Source organism: Stegostoma tigrinum, chromosome 12, assembly GCF_030684315.1.
Source record: "Stegostoma tigrinum isolate sSteTig4 chromosome 12, sSteTig4.hap1, whole genome shotgun sequence".
Lineage (NCBI taxonomy): Eukaryota > Metazoa > Chordata > Chondrichthyes > Orectolobiformes > Stegostomatidae > Stegostoma > Stegostoma tigrinum.
In genome coordinates, this window is record NC_081365.1 from 2,164,314 (window position 1) to 2,184,740 (window position 20,427).

Sequence of the window (20,427 nt, forward strand, 5' to 3'; positions counted from 1 at the left end):
AGCCCAGCTCCTCTGATCAGTTTGTAGAAATCTGGATCCCACGAATGCTGGAACATTTCACACAAAACTAATGCTTCCCAGTAATTACAGAGATCACAACAACACAGAGAGAAATGTGAGAAGGCCAATCAGCTCCTTGAGCCTGATACCCCATTCACTTATATCATCATTGATTTGTATCTTCACTTTCAGCCATGGTAACCAGTTCTACGTTCCTTCACATCTTCACGCAACAAAAATAGGTAACCCTGGTTTTGTAATTCTTCAGTTCCCCATCCCCCGCCACACTTCCAGCCTTGAGCTTCAGATCTGCAGTGCCTTCGGTATGGAACAGGGCTACTTGACGCCACTCCTGAACACATCAGCTGGCAGTTTAAGGGTCTTTGTCCTGAACTCGCCCCATCCAGCCCCATCCCCACTTCAGCCAGAAGTAGTCATCATCTCTCTCCCTGTCTCACCAATGAATCCTTCACTTATTCTAAACACCTCAATCATTTCACTGCTCGGTTGTCTCAACTCGAGAGAATACAAACATGATCAATGTAACATGGCCTCAACCATACTGTGGCCATGGAGATAGTACAGGTTGGTGAAAATGCTACCTAAAACTAAGATGAGAAACAGAGTTTCTTGTTTGGAGCTCTTTGTTAGAAAACTGTTCCAAGCCAGGTGCCATAGACAGCTTCACTTTATGTTTATAGATGAACACTGGGCAAGAGTTATAGCTGGGGGAAAGGCAATTACGATGAGATTAGACAAGATTTAGGGAGCATAGGATGGGGAAGGAAACTGCACGGGATGGGCACATTAGAAATGTGGAGCTTATTCAAGGAAAAGCTCCTGTGTGTCCTAGATAAATATGTACCTGCCAGGCAGGGAGGAAGCTGTAGAGTGCGGAAGCCGTGGTTTACGAAGGAGGTGGAATCTCTGGTCAAGAGGAAGAAGGCGGCTTATGTTAGGATGAGATGTAAAGGCTCAGTTAGGGCACTTGAGGGCTACGAGGTAGCCAGGAAAGACCTAAAGAGAGAGCTCAGAACAGCCAGGAGGAGACATGAGAAGTTGTTGGCGGATAGGATCAGGGTAAACCCTAAGGCTTTCTATAGGTATTTAACGAATAAAAGGATGACAAAAGCAAGATTAGGCCCAATCAAGGATAGTAGTGGGAAGTTGTGTGTGGAGTCAGATGAGATAGGGGAAGCGCTACATGAATATTTTTCAACAGTATTCACGCTAGAAAATGACAATGTTGTCGAGGAGAATACTGAGATACAGGCTACTAGACTAGGTGGGATTGAGGTTCACAAGGAAGAGGTATTAGAAATCCTTCAGAGGGTGAAGATAGATAAGTCCCCTGGGCCGGATGGGATTTATCCTCGGATCCTCTGGGAAGCCAGGGAGGAGACTGCCGAGCCTTTGGCATTCATCTTTGACTCGTCATTGTCTACAGGAATAGTGCCAGATAACTGGAGGATAGCAAATGTGGTTCCCCTGTTCAAGAAGGGGAGTAGAGACAACCCTGGTAATTATAGACCAGTGAGCCTTACCTCAGTTGTTGGTAAAGTGTTGGAAAAGGTTATAAGGGATAGGATTTATAATCATCCAGAAAAGAATAAATTGATTAGGGATAGTCAGCACGGTTTTGTGAAGGGAAGGTCGTGCCTCACAAACCTTATTGAGTTCTTTGAGAAGGTGCCCGAACAGGTAGATGAGAGTAAACCGGTTGATGTGGTGTATATGGATTTCAGCAAGGCGTTCGATAAGGTTCTCCACAGTAGGCTATTGTACAAAATGCGGAGGAATGGAATTGTGGGAGATATAGCAGTTTGGATCGGAAATTGGCTTGCTGAAAGAAGACAGAGGACGGTAGTTGATGGGAAATGTTCATCCTGGAGACCAGTTACTAGTGGTGTACCGCAAGGGTCGGTGTTGGGTCCACTGCTGTTTGTCATTTTTATAAATGACCTGGATGAGGGCGTAGAAGGATGGGTTAGTAAATTTGCAGACGACACTAAAGTCGGTGGAGTTGTGGATAGTGACAAAGGATGCTGTAGTTTGCAGAGAGACACAGATAAGCTGCAGAGCTGGGCTGAGAGGTGGCAAATGGAGTTTAATGCAGACAAGTGTGAGGTGATGCACTTTGGTAGGAGTAACCGGAAGGCAAAGTACAGGGCTCATGGTAAGATTCTTAGTAGTGTAGCTGAGCAGAGAGATCTCGGTGTCCATGTACACAGATCCTTGAAAGTTGCCACCCAGGTTGACAGGGCTGTTAAGAAGGCATATACAGTATTTTAGCTTTTATTAATAGAGGGATCGAGTTCCGGAACCAAGAGGTTATGGTGAAGCTGTACAAAACTCTGGTGTGGCCGCACTTGGAGTATTGTGTACAGTTCTGGTCACCACATTATAAGAAGGATGTGGAAGCTTTGGAAAGGGTGCAGAGGAGATTTCCTCGGATGTTGCCTGGTATGGAGGGAAGGTCTTACGAGGAAAGGCTGAGGGACTTGAGGCTGTTTTCATTAGAGAGAAGAAGGTTGAGAGGTGACTTAATTGAAACACATAAAATAATCAGAGGGTTAGATAGGGTGGATAGGGAGAGCCTTTTTCCAAGGATGGTGACGGCGAGCACGAGGGGGCATAGCTTTAAATTGAGGGGCGAAAGATATAGGACAGATGTCAGAGGTAGTTTCTTTACTCAGAGAGTAGTAAGGGAATGGAACGCTTTGCCTGCAATGGTAGTAGATTCGCTAACTTTAGGTACATTTAAGTTGTCATTGGACAAGCATATGGATGTACATGGAATAGTGTAGGTTAGATGGGCTTCAGAGCGGTATGACAGGTTGGCACAACATCGAGGGCTGAAGGGCCTGTACTGTGCTGTAATGTTCTATGTTCTACGTTCGATGTTTCTCCCCCACCCTTTCTTCTGCATATAAACCAACAATTTCTCAGCCACCCTTAGTTCTGAGGTAGGGTCACTGAAGCTGAAAGGTGAACTCTGATTTCCTTTCACAGATGCTACCAGACCTGCTGAGCTTTGCCAGCAATTTCTGCTTATGTTGCAGGGAATGAAAATTCACTGTCATTGAAAGCTCTGTGAGTCAGGAAGCGAGATAACACGGTGTGGAGCTGGACGAACACAGCAGGCCAAGCAGCATCGGAGGTGCAGGAAGGCTGAAGTTTCGGGCCCCGACCCTTCATCAGAAAAAAGGGCCCAAAACATCAGCCTTCCTGCTCCTCTGATGCTGCCTGACCGGCTATGTTCGTCCAGCTCCACACTGTTATATCTGACTCCAGCATCAGCAGATCTTTCTAACTCCAGGATATCAGTCGAGCTAGAAGAACTTTGAAAGATTGGTGTTTCTTGGACTGTTTAAAGCACTCAATTACTTAAATTCTATTTGGATTCTTATCACTGAATGGATATTTAATACTTTCTGAAAATAGTCCCTGAAGAATTAATTCCTTCCTGACTCTACTAAAAGCCAGGTAGAGACTTGAACTGCGGGAGTTATTCATTCTAAACTTTCTCTATTGAATATAAGTTTGTTATTAATTTGTTATTATTACTTGAAGTAAGCTTTCTACTTTAGTACTGAGTGGGTGTTCAGATAAGTGGGGTATGGATGCTAGAGCAGTTGCTTGCTCCTCCTGCAGAATGTGGCAGGTGGGAGACGTGGCACACGTCTCCGCTGGCTCCATCTGCGGATTCCCGGAAGTTATGTTGCCTCCTTGGTGCCAGGGTCCGGGACGTCTCTGATCGGGCGTACAAGGTTCTAAAAGGGGAGGGCGAACAGCCAGAAATCGTGTTACATATTGGCACTAATGATAGAGCCAGAAATAGGATTGAGGATATAAAAAGTGATTTCAGGGAGTTAGGATGGAAGCTGCAAAGCAGGACGAACAGAGTAGTGTTCTCTCGTTTACTACCAGTGCCACGAGATAGTGAGGCGAGGAACAGGGAGCGGGCGCAGCTTAACACGTGGCTAAGCAGCTGGTGTAGGAGGGAGGGCTTCAGATATGTAGATAATTGGGATGCCTTCTGGGGAAGGTGGGACCTGTACAAGAAGGAGGGGTTGCATCTGAACTGGAAGGGGACCAATGTCCTGGGTGGAAGGTTTGCTCGAGTAGTTCGAGAGGGTTTAAACTAGTATGGCAGGGGGGTGGGAACCTGAGCTGTATACCAGAGGTGAGAGTTGATGCAGGTGAGGCAGTAGCAAGAGGTAGACCATCTAATGGGAAGGATTTTCCTGGGAAGGAACCAAGGGATCAGTTAAAGTGTGTTTGCTTTAATGCAAGGAGTATCAGGAATAAAAGTGATGAACTTAGAGCATGGATCAGTACCTGGTGCTATGATGTTGTGGCCATAACAGAGACATGGGTTTCTCATGGGCAGGAATGGTTGCTGGATGTTCCAGGGTTTAGAACATTTAAAAAGAATAGGGAGGGGGGAAAAAGAGGAGGGAGTGTAGCACTACTAATCAGAGAGGGTATCACAGCTACAGAAGCTTCCATTATCGAGGAAGATCTGCCTACTGAGTCAGTATGGGTGGAAATTAGGAACAGCAAGGGAGTAGTCACCTCGTTAGGGGCTTACTACAGGCCCCCCAATAGCAGCAGGGAAATTGAAGAAAGCATAGGTCGACAGATCTTGGAAAAGTGTGGACGCAGTAGGGTTGTTGTAATGGGTGACTTTAACTTTCCAAAATTGATTGGAACCTCCTTCGAGCAGAAGATTTGAATGGAGCTGTTTTTGTAAGGTGTGTTCAGGAGGGTTTCCTAACGCAGTACGTTGACAGGCCGATGAGAGGAGAGGCCATTCTAGACTTGGTGCTCGGAAACGAGCCGGGGCAGGTATCAGATCTTGTGGTGGGAGAGCATTTTGGTGATAGTGACCATAACTGCCTCACATTCTACATAGCTATGGAGAAGGAGAGGATTAGGCAAAATTGGGAAGAGGAAACTATGACGCGATTAGACATGAGTTAGGAAGCATGGACTGGGAGCAATTGTTCCATGGTAAAGGCACTATAGACATGTGGAGACTGTTTAAGGAACAGTTGTTGCGAGTGTTGAGTAAATATGTCCCTCTGTGACAGGCAAGAAGGGGTAAGATAAAGGAACCTTGGATGACAAGAGCGGTGGAGCTTCTTGTGAAAGGGAAGAAGGTAGTTTACATAAGGTGAAGGAAGCTAGGGTCAAGTTCAGCTTGAGAGGATTACACACAGGCAAGGAAGGAGCTCAAAAATGGTCTGAGGAGAGCCAGGAGGGGGCACGAGAAAGGCTTGGCAGAACGAATTAGGAAGAACACAAAGGCATTTTACACTTATGTGAGGAATAAGAGAATGGTCCATGAAAGAGTAGGGCCGATCAGGGATGGCATAGGGAACTTGTGTGTGGAGTCTGAGGAGGTAGGGGAAGCCCCAAATGAGTTTTTTGCTTCTGTCTTTACGAAAGAAACAAACTTTGTAGTGAATGAAACCTTTGAAGAGCAGGTATGCATGCTGGAATGGATAGAGATAGAGGAAGCTGATGTGCTGAAAACTTTGTCAAACATTAAGATTGACAAGTCGCCAGGCCCGGACCAGATTTGTCCTCGGCTGCTTTGGGAAGCGAGAAATGCAATTGCTGCTCCACTTGCAAGGACCTTTGCATCCTCACTCTCCACTGGAGTCGTACCTGAGGACTGGAGAGAGGCAAATGTAATTCCTCTCTTCAAGAAAGGAAATAGGGAAATCCCCGGCAATTACAGACCAGTAAGTCTCATGTCAGTCGTCTGCAAGGTGTTAGAAAGGATTCTGAGGGATAGGATTTATGACCATCTGGAAGAGCATGGCTTGATCAAATGCAGTCAACACGGCTTTGGTTGAGGGGCAGGTCATGCCTCACAAACTTATCGAGTTCTTTGAGGATGTGACTAGAAAAGTTGATGTGGGTTGAGCTGTGGATGTGGTGTATATGGACTTCAGTAAGGCATTTGATAAGGTTCCCCATGGTAGGCTCATTCAGAAGGTCAGGAGGAATGGGATACAGGGGAACTTAGCTGTCTGGATACAGAATTGGCTGGCCAACAGAAGACAGCGAGTGGTAGTAGAAGGAAAATATTCTGCCTGGAAGTCAGTGGTGAGTGGTGTTCCACAGGGCTCTGTCCTCGGGCCTCTACTGTTTGTAATTTTTATTAATGACTTGGATGAGGGGATTGAAGGATGGGTCAGCAAGTTTGCAGATGACACAAAGGTTGGAGGTGTCGTTGACAGTATAGAGGGCTGTTGTAGGCTGCAGCGGGACATTGACAGGATGCAGAGATGGGTTGAGAGGTGGCAGATGGAGTTCAACCTGGATAAATGCGAGGTGATGCATTTTGGAAGGTTGAATTTGAAAGCTGAGTACAGGATTAAGGATAGGGTTCTTGGCAGCGTGGAGGAACAGAGGGATCTTGGTGTGTAAATACATAGATCCCTTAAAATGGCCACCCAAGTGGACAGGGTTGTTAAGAAAGCATATGGTGTTTTGGCTTTCATTAACGGGGAGATTGAGTTTAAGAGTCGTGAGATCTTGTTGCAGCTCTATAAAGCTTTGGTTAGACCGCACTTGGAATACTGCGTCCAGTTCTGGTTGCCCTATTATAGGAAAGATGTGGATGCTTTGGAGAGGGTTCAGAGGAGGTTTACCAGGATGCTGCCTGGACTGAAGGGCTTATCTTATGAAGAGAGGTTGACTGAGCTCGGACTTTTTTCATTGGAGAAAAGGAGGAGGAGAAGGGACCTAATTGAGATATACAAGATAATGAGAGGCATGGATAGAGTTGATAGCCAGGGACTATTTCCCAGGGCAGAAATGGCTAACACGAGGGGTCATAGTTTTAAGCTGGTTGGAGGAAAGTATAGAAGGGATGTCAGAAGCGGGTTCTTTACACAGAGAGTTGTGAGAGCATGGAATGCATTGCCAGCAGCAGTTGTGGAAGCAAGGTCATTGGGGACATTTAAGAGACTGCTGGACATGCATATGGTCACAGAAATTTGAGGGTGCATACATGAGGATCAATGGTCAGCACAACATGGTGGGCTGAAGGGCCTGTTCTGTGCTGTACAGTTCTATATTCTATGTTCTATGTTCTAAAGGTTCAGCTGAGAAAGACATGGTATTTAAATATTTGACACAAGATTACACTTCAGCAGGAAGAAGAGGAGCTGGATATTATTTAACTGGGGAAATTCTGCAGGATACCACTGAACAGAGGGATTTGGGGGTCCAAGTACACGAATCATAAACATCTGGCATTTGTGTTCAGCAGGGAATAGGAAATGTGAGTGAAATGTGTTTTTTATTTCAAAGGTAATGGTGTATAAAAAGCAATTGTTGCCAAAACAATTCGAGAGAAAAGTTAGACCATCCATGAATAAAGTTTTGTTCCCCTTATCTAAGGAGTGATATATTGGTATTGGAGGGAGCCCACACACAGAGTTCCATGATACTGGTTATGGAGTGGCTGTCTGTATGAGGAGATTTTGAGTAGGTTAGGCCCGTACTCATTGGAGTTTAGAAGAATGAGAGGCGACCTGTTTGAAACATATATGATTCCTTTGGAGCTTCAGTGGGTAGATACGGAGAGGTTGGCTCCCCTTGTGGGAACGTCTAGGACCAGAAGCTTAATCCCAGAATAAGGGGCCGCCCATTTCAGACAGAGATGGGGAGGAGTTTCTGCTCCCCTGTGGCTGTGAAAGCGTGGAATTCTTTCCCACAGGGGGCTGTCGAGGCTGGGTGATTAGCTGCATTCAAGGATGCAACAGATAAGTTTTAAACAGTAACTGGGTAATTGGGAAAATGCAGGAAAACGCATTGAGGTTTCTCAGATCAGTGATTATCTCAATGAATGATGGAGCAGAATTGATGGACTGAATCTGCTTCTGCTCCTATCTCTCATGGTCTTATTGTCTTGTGGATTTATATCATTCAGCTCACTGGGACTGGAATGCATGCAAAATGCACTTACATCCAGCACTGAGCTGCCTGATGCTGATCATGCTAATCAGCAACTGTCACTGTTTTAATAAACTATTAAAGCTGTGTACAATGATGTACACATATGCAATCATCAGGGACAGTACGTGGTTAGATGCAGTGTAAAGCCTCCTCGACATTGTCCTCATCAAATACTCTCAGGACAAGGACAGCATGGAGTTAGATACAGAGTAAAGCTCTCTCTACACTGTCCCCGTCAAACGTATCCTGGACAGGGGCAGCACAGAGTTAGATACAGAGTAAAGCTCTCTCTACACTGTCCCCATCAAACGTATTCAGGACAGGGGCAGCACAGAGTTAGATACAGAGTAAAGCTCTCTCTACACTGTCCCTGTCAAACGTATCCAGGATAGGTACAACCCTCTGCTGTGATTCTCTGCTCTGAAATCAGGTATTCTCATGTAGTGCAAAGGGAGGTCCAGGCTGTTGTAGAGTCAGTACTGAGGCAAGGATTGGGGCGAGTCTGTATTGCTCTCCAGGGGACATTCAAGTCAGTGGGAACCAGAGACAATGTTCCTGAGGATTAGTGCATGGAAAGCAGAAGAAGGAATCATCATGGCTCAGGGTGTCTGACAAATGACATTTTAGGGATGTGAGCAGTCAGGAAATATAAAAACACAGGCTCCAAGACAATGATACAACTTCAGGTAAAAACACAGACTCCAGATCAAACACAGAGCCACAGATTAGGCTCCATAGGAAACTAGGAAACCTGAAATTCCAGGCTTTTATACAAAGAACTCAATTCATTGTCCTTGCGGGCAGGGGACTCAATGCAATAGAGATAGTAGGAACTGCAGAAGCTGGAAAATCTGAGATAACACGGTGTGGAGCTGGGTGAACACAGCAGGCCAAGCAGCATCAGAGGAGGAGGAAAGTTTGAAACACCAGCTTTCCTGCTCCTTTGATGCTGCTTGTCCTGCTGTGTTCATCCCGCTTCACACCATGTTATCTCAGATTCTCCAGCAACAGCAGTTCCCACTATTTCTCCCTCGAATATTAACTGGATTTCTGGATTAATAGTCCAGCGCTAATATCACTAGGCCATTGCCTCCCCTGACTAACGGCCACTATAACCCACACAGTTAGCTTGAGGATCCATCGTCATACCCTGCTCCTGTAAAGAGTCTATTCTAGTCTCATAGTTCCTCCGTCTGTATTGCATCCAATAATGATAATTTGCACCAGGCTGCCTCCGGTATCACCTCCTCTTTCCTGAGATAATGGGAGCTGTAGATGCTGGAGAATCCGAGATAACAAAGTGTGGAGCTGGATGAACACAGCAGGCCAAGCAGCATCTCAGGAGCACAAAAGCTGATGTTTCGGGCCTAGAACCTTCATCAGAAAAGGGGGTTAGGCTTAGGGTCTAGGTCTGAAACGTCATCTTTTGTGCTCCTAAGATGCTGCTTGGCCTGCTGTGTTCATCCAGCTCCACACTTTGCTACTTCGTTTTTCCTAATTGAGGACTCCCTCCATTATGGTTGACAGGACCCTCAGGTGGGTCCACCCGTTCCCCTCAGATTTGCCCCTCCCTCCCAGATACGGTCCCCTGGTCCTGACTTCGCACCACCACCAGCCTCCATCCTCTGCCGTTTCCACCACCTCTAGTAGGACTCTATCACCAAACACATCTCCCACTTCCCTATCAATAATTTACAGGGACCATCCCCTTGGGACAGCCTGGTCCACTCCACTCTCACCCCCAAACTCCACATCCCTTCCTACTGCACCTCCGACAGTTCTCCACCCTCCTCACTATCAAAGGCTCCAGGTGAAGCAGAGTTTCACTTGTACTGCTTACAGTCTGATTGACTGCACTCGCTACTCCCAATTAGTCGCCATCAGACTGGGGAGAGCAAACCCAGACTGAGTGACTGCTTCGTGGAACACCACTGTTCTCTCATTGAGCACAGGATCAATGTGCTGGTCACTCATCATTTCATTCTGCCAACTTGCTCTCACACCCAATTCCATCCTGGGCTTGAGACAGGTTTCCAGCAAAGGCCAACACAACTTCTCATTTTCTGAGGAGAGTCTTGACAACTTTCAAGATTCAACACTGAGTTCACAGCTTCACGGTGTGAACACTGTCCTCTGTTTGGCTTCTCCCTCGTCCATCTCCCCAGCCCTTAGCCTGTGGCTGGTTTTTCATGGTATTTCTTTTTGTCGAGCTGACCTATATTCTACCATTTTTACAGCGGAAGACACCAGCAGCAAACCAGAGCTTCAAGAGAGCCAGTGGCTAGAGGTGTGTGTTGTGGCCATTTCTAAGGAGAAGGTGCTGGGGAAGGTGAGCATCTGAAGGTGGATAAATCACCTGGACCAGATGGTCTCTCCCCTAGAGTTCTGAAGGAGATAGCTGAGGAGATTGAAGTTTTGGTGGTGATCTTTCAGGAATGACTGGAGTTAGGGAGGGTCCCAGAGGCCTGGAAAATGGCCAATGTAATGCCCCCCTGTTTAAGAAGGGAGGATGGGAGAAGGTAGAAAACTGCAAGCTGCTTAGGCTGACCTCGGTCACTGGTAAGCTTTTAGCAACAAAAACAAAGCTTCTAGGAAAGCTTAGCAGGTTTGGCAGCATCTGTGAAGGAAAGAACAGAGTTACTGTTTTGGGTCTGGTAAGATTTGAGAGTCTGTTCTTAAGGCTGAGATTGCGGAGCACTTGGAAATGCGTGGTAAGACAGGGCTGAGTCAACGTGGCTTCATCGAGGAGAGGTCGTGCCTGACAGATCTGTTAGAATTCTTTGTGGAGGTAACGAGCAGGTTAGACAGAGGAGACCCAGTGGATGTGATCTATTTGGATTTCCAGAAGGCCTTTGACAAGGTGCTGCTCAGGAGGCTGCTAAATAGGATAAGGCCCCATGGTGTTAGGGGCAGGGTACTGGGATAGATAGAGGATTGGCTGACTGGCAGAAGGCAGAGTGGGGATAAAGGGGTCTTTAACAGGGTGGCAGCTGGTGACTGGTGGAGTTCTGTCAGGATCCATGTTGGGACCACAATTATTCACATTATACATTAACAATCTGGATGAAGGAACTGGGGGCATTGTTGCGATGTTTGCAGAAAACTAAAAGATAGGTGGATGGACAGATAGTGTTGAGGAAGTAGGGAGGTTGCAGAAAGACTTGGTTAGGTTGGGAGAGTGGGCAAAGAAGGGGCAGATGGAATACGATGTGGGAAAGTGTGAGATTATACACTTTGGTAGGAGGAGTAGGGGGGTAGACTATTTTCTAAATGGGGGAAGGCTTCAGAAATCTGAAGCACAAAAGGATTTGGGAATCCTAGTTCAGGATTCTCTTAAGGTTACCATGCCGGTTCAGTTAGCAGCTGGGAAGGCTAATGCAATGTTAGCATTCATTTCAAGAGGGCAAGAATACAAGAGCAGGGATGTACTGCTGAGGCTGTATAAGGCTCTGGTCAGAATGCATTCAGAATATTGTCAGTAGTTTTGGGTCCTTTTTCCAATGAAGCACGTGCTGGCTTTGGATGGGGTCCGGATGAAGTTTACAAGAATGATCCTGGGAATGAAGGGTGTTCATATAGGAATGTTTGTGGGCACTGTGTCTGCACTTGATGGAGTTTAAAAGGATGGGGGTGGGGGGCGCGTGGGGGTGGGATCTGATTGAAACCTACAGAATACTGAGAGGCCTGGATAGTGTGGAGGTGGAGATAATGTTTCCACCAACTGGAGAGATTAGGACCCCCGGGTACAGCCTCAGAGTGAAGAGATGGCCCTTTAGAATTGAGATGAGGAGCAATTTCTTCAGCCAGAGCATGTGAATCTGTGCAACTCATTGATGCAGAGGGCCAAGGAGGACATATCATTGACTGTATTTAAGACAGAGATGGTTCTTGATTGCTTAGGGAGAAAGCAGAAGGCTGGGGTTGAGAAACAAATGAGCCATTAGTATCTCAATGGGCTGAATGGTCTAGATCTTACAGTCTTATTATCCATAGCTACTTTGGATCTAGTCCTTCTCTATAACTGTTGTCATTCCCTTTGCCTTTAGATCTGTGATACGAGACATCTGGGATCTCCAATCTCCCTCATCCCCTTACATTCCCTTGACCTTCTGTTCTGTTCTGCTTGTTTGTGCTCACCTTTATCGACAGAATAAGACCCATCACTGTGCCCCCCTCCACTGGTGAAGGCACACCCCTCCCGCTTTGGTTCTCATGTCATTGTATCACACTCACAACAAGTACAGCCTTGCTGTGACACACCTGAAATCGGGTAGTGCAGCCAGTCACCCTAAACCTTCACCAATCCCACACTTTGTCAGTGTTAAAATCCAGAGGGAGCCTGTCTCTCTCTGTCTCTCTCTGTCTCTCTCACTCTCACTCTCTCCAAACTGGCTCAAAAACGAATCCAACCTCACTCAGGGAAAGAGACCACAACAGTGTAAAGTATTCCAGGTGTGGTGTTCCGTCCATCCCTCTATGTGTGTAACATCAACACTGTTATCATCATTGCAATGAAGGGCACTGTTAGATTGAGATTCCTAACTGCCTTGTGTACCTGCAGGATTCACTTCCCTTGTTCTTTGTACAGGGACATTCGAGGGGATCTCTGTCAGTAATCAGACAGCTCTCATGGTACGTGGGTGGGACCAGGCTGATGAGGAGAATTGTCCCATTGGCTCCTCCTGGTTTTACTGACAAATGTGTGAACAATTAAGGTTCTGGATGACTGGGTGTGTTACTTGATTTCAAACCTGTCCTATCAAGGGTATGAGATAACAAGGTGTAGAGCTGGATGAACACAGCAGGCCAAGCAGCATCAGAGGAGCAAGAAAGCTGATATTTTGGGCCTAGACCCTTCTGAAACGTCAGCCTTCCTGATGTTCCTCTGATGCTGCTTGGCCTGCTGTGTTCATCCAGCTCCACACCTTGTTATCTCAGATTCTCCAGCATCTGCAGTTCCTACTGTCTCTGACAAGGGTGTGTTTGTTGTGTAGGTAAGTTTACCTTCATTAAACACGAACATATCAAATGGAGTCTTGAGTAGACCAGTGTAACCAACCAGTTATTAAGGCAGCATCTTAACTCGACTAGAAAATATCATTTGTTGAAATAGGGTGTAGCAGTGTATTAAAGAACCAGCCAACTGAAAAATCACTTAATTACCAACATTATGCAGAGAGATATGGATAATGAATCGAATATTGCTTTATGAAACACTCCAGGAATTATACAAATCCTGTCACATACAGGCGGTTAAAATAATGCCAGTTTCATTTGTGGCAAAGCTCCTTACAAAATTGCCCTTAGTTACAGATAGAGCAAACATTAATTCTGTCAGTGACATGATGCAATTCGGGAGCAGTGTTGGAGATCAGGAAGACCTTGTTAATTGTCCCAACGTTAAACATATCAGTGACAGGCAATGAAATCAAGAAGCACTAATTGCAAAAGTGTTTCAAATGCTGTGGGATTAAAATGATGTGTTAGGAGGAACATTACAGCCTTTGAATTGTTCACTCAAACTCCACCCTCTGTAAATCAGCTCATAATCTCCCAGCAGCTATTGTTTCTACCGATGAGAATCCTTTTCAAAGTCACAGCACAAATCCATCACAGCTCTGCAATGAGAGATAATAAAATGTGAGGCTGGATGAACACAGCAGGCCCAGCAGCATCTCAGGAGCACAAAAGCTGACGTTTCGGGCCTAGACCCTTCATCAGAGCTCTGATGAAGGGTCTAGGCCCGAAACGTCAGCTTTTGTGCTCCTGAGATGCTGCTGGGCCTGCTGTGTTCATCCAGCCTCACATTTTATTATCTCGGATTCTCCAGCATCTGCAGTTCACATTATCACAGCTGTGCAATGTATGAGAAGTGGAATATTAAAAGGAACCTCAGCGAACAATCAATATAACAAAATGCTCTTTGTAAGGGTTTCCTTCCATCCTGGTTAATGTTGTGTTTAAACCAGGGGTTTGTGTGGGAGTCACAGTATTTCAGTATCCCTGGCCTGAGAGCAGGAATACAACAGCGAGATTCACTCGTGCTCAGTGTTCGCCAGTGACAGGTTCTGTGCCGTTCCCGGGGGTGGGGAGGCAATAACTGTGACTGGCACCATTTCATTATTTTAGTGCTGTCTCTCCAGTGAACTGTGTGGGGAGAGTGTTGGGTGATTAACAGGAGCAGTGTCAGGCAGTGCCCATGGGAGGACGATGCCCCTCCTGCTGATGGCCTTTAATGAAAATGATGCCAACGGAACATCCCACAGCTAGACAGGGAGAATAAGTCGAGCTTTTCATTATTAACAGTTGAACTGAAGAGCTTGGAGCACTTTTGATGAAAGTGCCAGTTTAAATGTTAGTCAGTTAGATGAGCAGTAAGTGAGGAACAAAAACAAAGTTGCTGGAAAAGCTCAGCAGGTCTGGCAGCCTCTGTGGAGGAGAAAACACAGTTAATGTTTTGGGTCTGTAAGTAAGTGAGGGAACTTGTGCCACGTCGACTGCAGGCCATGATTAACATTCAGAAATCAGTGTGGAATAATTGCCGAAGGAGTTTACAATCACAGCACAGATATTGATCAGTCTGTCTTCTAAACTTTGAAGGTTTCAACATTGATGAATATCACTGTAATGACACACTTATCATCAAGTTATCTCCAAACTTCCTACTACTGAAACAATCATCCATCTGTCTGAGGTGTCATCTTATCACAACATTGGATAATACTCTCAGAAGGACAAAACACAATTAATTGAAAAATAATTCTCCCCACACCCACATGAACAAGGGGACTGCACCTTAGCCATCATTACGTGAAAATGACTGACTCCAGTGGGACACAGGAATGTGACAAGAGGCCATTCGGCTGCTTTAATCAGTTCTACCTTTCAATGGGACCTTGGCCTTTGTTTTCATTGTATCTGTTCCTGTGGTTTCCTGATCTTTCAGATTAATACTTTTGCCTCACTAAATTCCATTAATCCCAGACTTTGTATTTTTCATAGCCTACATTTTCAGGGAGGATGAATTCTAAATTTCTACAACCGTTTGTGTGAAGATGTAACTCACCGACTTCACAACAAACAGGAGCAGGGACAGGCCACTCGATAGGGAGCCAGCAGCATCATACTGATGTCACTGGGCTAGTCATCGAGAAAGCCAGGCTGATGCTTTGGAGACATGGCTTCAAACCCGACAACAGCAGATGGTGAAACCTGAAACAATGAAAATCTGCAAATATAAAGGTAGACCGAAGATGACCTTGATGATTGTTGTAAGGACCCATCTGGTTCACTCATGTCATTTAGGGAAGGAACCTGCCATCCTTACTAAGGCCTGGTCTATATGTGACTCCAGACCACAGCAATGTGGTTGACTCTTAACTGCCCTCTGAAATAAGTCACTGGGGTGTTACAGTGCAGAAAGGGGCCACTCAGCCCATCATGACTGCACCTATTCTGCAAATGAGCCTCGTGACCTCGTGCCAATCTCCTGCTTTTTCCTTATACACTATTTCTATCCAAATAATCATCCAATGTCCCTCTTGAAAGCTTCAAGTGAACCTGTCCTCATCACATTTCTAGGCAGTGCATTCATTTCCCCAGTTAGTACCTTGAGAACAAATCTTTCCTTACACCATCCTTGCCTCATTTGCACATATAACCGCCTCTCTGATGAAGGGTCTAGGCCCGAAACGTCAGCTTTTGTGCTCCTGAGATGCTGCTTGGCCTGCTGTGTTCATCCAGCCTCACATTTTATTATCTTGGAATTCTCCAGCATCTGCAGTTCCCATTATCTCTCATCTCATGCTTGTTTCTTTTTACAAGCAGGAACAGTTTCTCCCAATTTATTTAGTCCAGCCCGCTCATGAACTTGAAAATCTCTTTCCAATCTCATCTCAGGCTTCTTGTCTCTAAGGAGAACAATCTCAAATTCTTCAATCTCTCCTCTTCACTGAAGTTCCTCAATCCTGGAAATATTCTTGTAAATTGTTTCGGCACTGTCTCTGATGTGTTCATATTTTTCTCATCAGATAGCCCACAACTGGAAACAATACTCCAGCTGAGGTCTAACAAATGTATTGAATAAATTCAGCATCAGTTTTCTTGTACTCTATATCCCCACTAATAAAGCTGATGGCACCATTTGTTTTCTTAACTGCTGACCACCTGTCCTAATACCTTCAGGGATCTGTGCTCATTTATGCCCAGCTCCCTCTGCCCGAGAACCCCTATAGAATTGGATCTCCTGTGTTATATTGTCTTTCAATATTCTTCTGACCAAACTGCGTCATCTCACACTTCTCTGCACTTACTCATCAGCTATCCACTCACTCTGCCAACTTGTCAATGTCCTATTGCAGTTCCACACTGCCCTCCTCACAGTTTACAATTCTTCCCAGCTTTATGTCATTTTGAAAAACCTTGAAATTTCATTTCAAAATTCAATCTTGAAATTGTTGCCACCCACCAAGATCTAGATCATGAATATATATTAGGAAACAGAATAGTCCCAATATTTGTTATGGGGGCCTCCACTCCAAACTTTTCTCCAGCCAGAGAAATATCCATAGAACTACAGAAATGATACAGCACAGATCTGTGCCGATCCTGAGAGACCCAGAAGCCCTTTCTAATCCCATCTTCCTGCCGTTCAGCTCCCAACAATTAGGCTGAAGATCCAGGTATCTTTCAACAGAGTGAGGTTCTCGCTTCCATCACCAACTCAGGCATTGAATTCCAGACACCCACCACCCCCTGTATACAAAAAAAATTCCCCACGTCCCCTGTCATCTTTCTACCACTTAGTTTCAATCTGTGAGAGATAATGGGAACTGCAGATGCTGGAGAATCCAAGATAATAAAATGTGAGGCTGGATGAACACAGCAGGCCAAGCAGCATCTCAGGAGCACAAAAGCTGACGTTTCGGGCCTAGACCCTTCATCAGAGAGGGGGATGGGGAGAGGGTTCTGGAATAAATAGGGAGAGAGGGGGAGGCGGACCGAAGATGGAGAGAAAAGAAGATAGATGGAGAGAGTATAGGTGGGGAGGTAGGGAAGGGATAGGTCAGTCCAGGGAAGATGGACCGGTCAAGGAGGTGGGATGAGGTTAGTAGGTAGATGGGGGTGCGGCTTGGGGTGGGAGTAAGGGATGGGTGAGAGGAAGAACAGGTTAGGGAGGCAGAGACGTGTTGGACTGGTTTTGGGATGCAGTGGGTGGAGGGGAAGAGCTGGGCTGGTTGTGTGGTGCAGTGGGGGGAGGGGATGAACTGGGCTGGTTTAGGGATGCGGTGGGGGAAGGGGAGATTTTGAAACTGGTGAAGTCAACATTGATACCATTAGGCTGCAGGGTTCCCAGGCGGATCCTCCGGATACAACGCATCATCCTCCGACACTTCCGCCATCTACAATCCGACCCCACCACCCAAGACATTTTTCCATCCCCACCCTGTCTGTTTTCCGGAGAGACCACTCTCTCCGTGACTCCCTTGTTCGCTCCACACAGCCCTCCAACCCCACCACACCCGGCACCTTCCCCTGCAACCGCAGGAAATGCTACACTTGCCCCCACACCTCCTCCCTCACCCCCATCCCAGGCCCCAAGATGACATTCCTCATTAAGCAGAGGTTCACCTGCACATCTGCCAATGTGGTATACTGCATCCACTGTACCCGGTGTGGCTTCCTCTACATTGGGGAAAGCAAGCGGAGGCTTGGGGACCGCTTTGCAGGACACCTCCGCTCAGTTCGCAACAAACAACTGCACCTCCCAGTCGCAAACCATTTCCACTCCCCCTCCCATTCTCTAGATGACATGTCCATCATGGGCCTCCTGCAGTGCCGCAATGATGCCACCCGAAGGTTGCAGGAACAGCAACTCATATTCCACCTGGGAACCCTGCAGCCCAATGGTATCAATGTGGACTTCACCAGTTTCAAAATCTCCCCTTCCCCCACTGCATCCCAAAACCAGCCCAGTTCATCCCCTCCCCCCACTGCACCACACAACCAGACCAGCTCTTCCCCCCCACCCACTGCATCCCAAAACCAGTCCAACCTGTCTCTGCCTCCCTAACCGGTTCTTCCTCTCACCCATCCCTTCCCCCCACCCCAAGCCGCACCCCCATCTACCTACTAACCTCATCCCACCTCCTTGACCTGTCCGTCTTCCCTGGACTGACCTATCCCCTCCCTACCTCCCCACCTATACTCTCCTCTCCACCTATCTTCTTTTCTCTCCATCTTTGGTCCGCCTCCCCCTCTCTCCCTATTTATTCCAGAACCCTCACCCCATCCCCCTCTCTGATGAAGGGTCTAGGCCCGAAACGCTCCTGAGATGCTGCTTAGCCTACTGTGTTCATCCAGCCTCACATTTTATTATCTTCAATCTGTGAGCCCTGGTTTTTGAACTCTCTGCCAAGCGAAACAGGTTTCTCCTGTTTACTCTATCTCTATTCCTCACAGTTTTGTATATCTCAATTATGTCACTGCTCAGCCTTCTCTCTTCCAAGGGAAACACCCCCAAACTCTCCCCACCCCTGGCTACAAAATTGTCTCTGCACTCTCTTCAGAGCAATTACATCCTTCCTATCGCGTGGTGACCAGATGCACACAGTATTCCAGTTGCAGCCTCATCAGTGCCTTAGACAGTTTCATCACTGTATCCCTGCTTTTGTATTCTATACCTCTGTCCATCTGCCTTCTTTACAACCTAATCTATCTGCATTGCTACCTTTAGGGACATGTGCACTTTCACACCAAGATCTCTCACTTCCTCTCCCCCTCTCAGTATATTCCCATTTATTGCACATTCCCCCTTTACTCCCTAGAAGTATTACCTCACACTTATCAGTTAAATTCCATCTGCCACTTTCCTGCCTCCTCCACAACCCACCTGTACATTTTGGAGCTTACAGCTGCCCTCTACACTAACCGATACACGGCCAACTTTGGTGCCTTCTGCAAATTTCCCAATTGTGTTCCCTGCATTCAACTCCAAACCGTTCATGTATAAAACAAACAGGAGGAGTCCCAGCACTGAGCCCTGAGGAACATCGTGTGAAACAGCTTTCCACTCCTAAGGGCTGCCATCGGCCATTACTCTTTGCTTCCTGTTATTAAGCTAACTTTGGATCCGATTCGACACATTACCCTGTATGCCGTGGGCTTCTACCTTTTGGTCCAGTGGGTTGTGTGGGAATGATCAAATGCCTTACTAAAATCCACGTAGACAACATCCACTCCACCACCCTCAACGAGTCTCCTTATCACTTCCTCAAGGAATTCGTTCAAAATTAGTAAGGTATCACTTTCCCTTACAAAGCCATGGTGACTATCCCAGACCAATCCATTCCTTTCCAAGTAACAGTTTGTCCGATCTCTCAGGATTGATTCTGACAAATTGCCCACCACCAAAGTTAAACTAACTGGCCTGTAATTATTTGGTATTTCTGTTTTAAATAATGGAACTACATTTTCATTCCTCCAGTCCCCCGGCACCCCACCTGTGTCTGGTGTAGATTGGAAAATAATCCTCAGAGCACCTACTATTTCCCTGCTGACCTCCTTCAACATCCCAGGGAACAATCCATCCGGCCCTAGTGACTTGTATGCTTTCCAGGCTTCCAACTCCTCGAACACTTCCCCTTTTGTTATTATTTTGTCCAACATTTCACACTGCTCCTCTTGGGTTATTATATCCACATCATCCATTTCCTTTGTGAGAATGGAGGCAAAACATTCATTTAAAATCCTTCCCATTCCCGCTGTATCTTCACACAAATTCCCTTCTTCATCTCTAGTAGGTCCCATTCTTTCCTGAACTATCCTTTTGCACTTTATATACCAATAAAACATCTTTGGGTTTTCCTTGGTCTTGCTTCCTAATATTTTTTCATGCCGTCTCTTCAATTTCCTTATTTCTTTTGTTATTGATCCTTGTACTTTCTATACTTTGTTTGATTTATTTTTTTATCTATGTACTTTTACAAATGCAGTGAAAAGTGTCGTATAACGTCGCCACTATCTGCCACCATCTTAAAAACACAGGAAATGAACCAAGGCGTAGAATGTAAAGGTAAAAACGAAATAAACTTTTCAGTTCACCACCACAGTCCTTCCAGTTAAATGCTTTAGCCATGGACCTGGGCCTGGGATCTTCCACCGCAATGCTCAGTCTAACCCCAGCATAAAGCAGTGGGCCATCTTTGGATGCCATTACAGCCGTTGGAACTGTGTCTCCATTAACCTGGCACCAGCTTTCCTGCACCAGTGTCATTGCTGCCATGAGTCTGCTCTAGGCTGATCTCAGCAATGCAGCTGAAGATACCGGCTCCACTGCAACATGACAGCTTCCCCCGATGCTGCCTGGTCCTGTACTGGGCACTGTGCCCAATCTAACCTCCCCGTACCGCCACCAGAAACACCAACATTCCTCTGACTCACTGGATC

The 20,427-nt window shown here is 46.3% G+C and overlaps 1 protein-coding gene across 2 annotated transcripts in view; it reads right to left on the reverse strand.

Moving 5' to 3' along the window:
• cadm2b (cell adhesion molecule 2b) overlaps positions 1 to 20,427 on the reverse strand; it is an 881,902-nt gene that overhangs the window by 188,681 nt on the left and 672,794 nt on the right. The window lies entirely within an intron of this gene.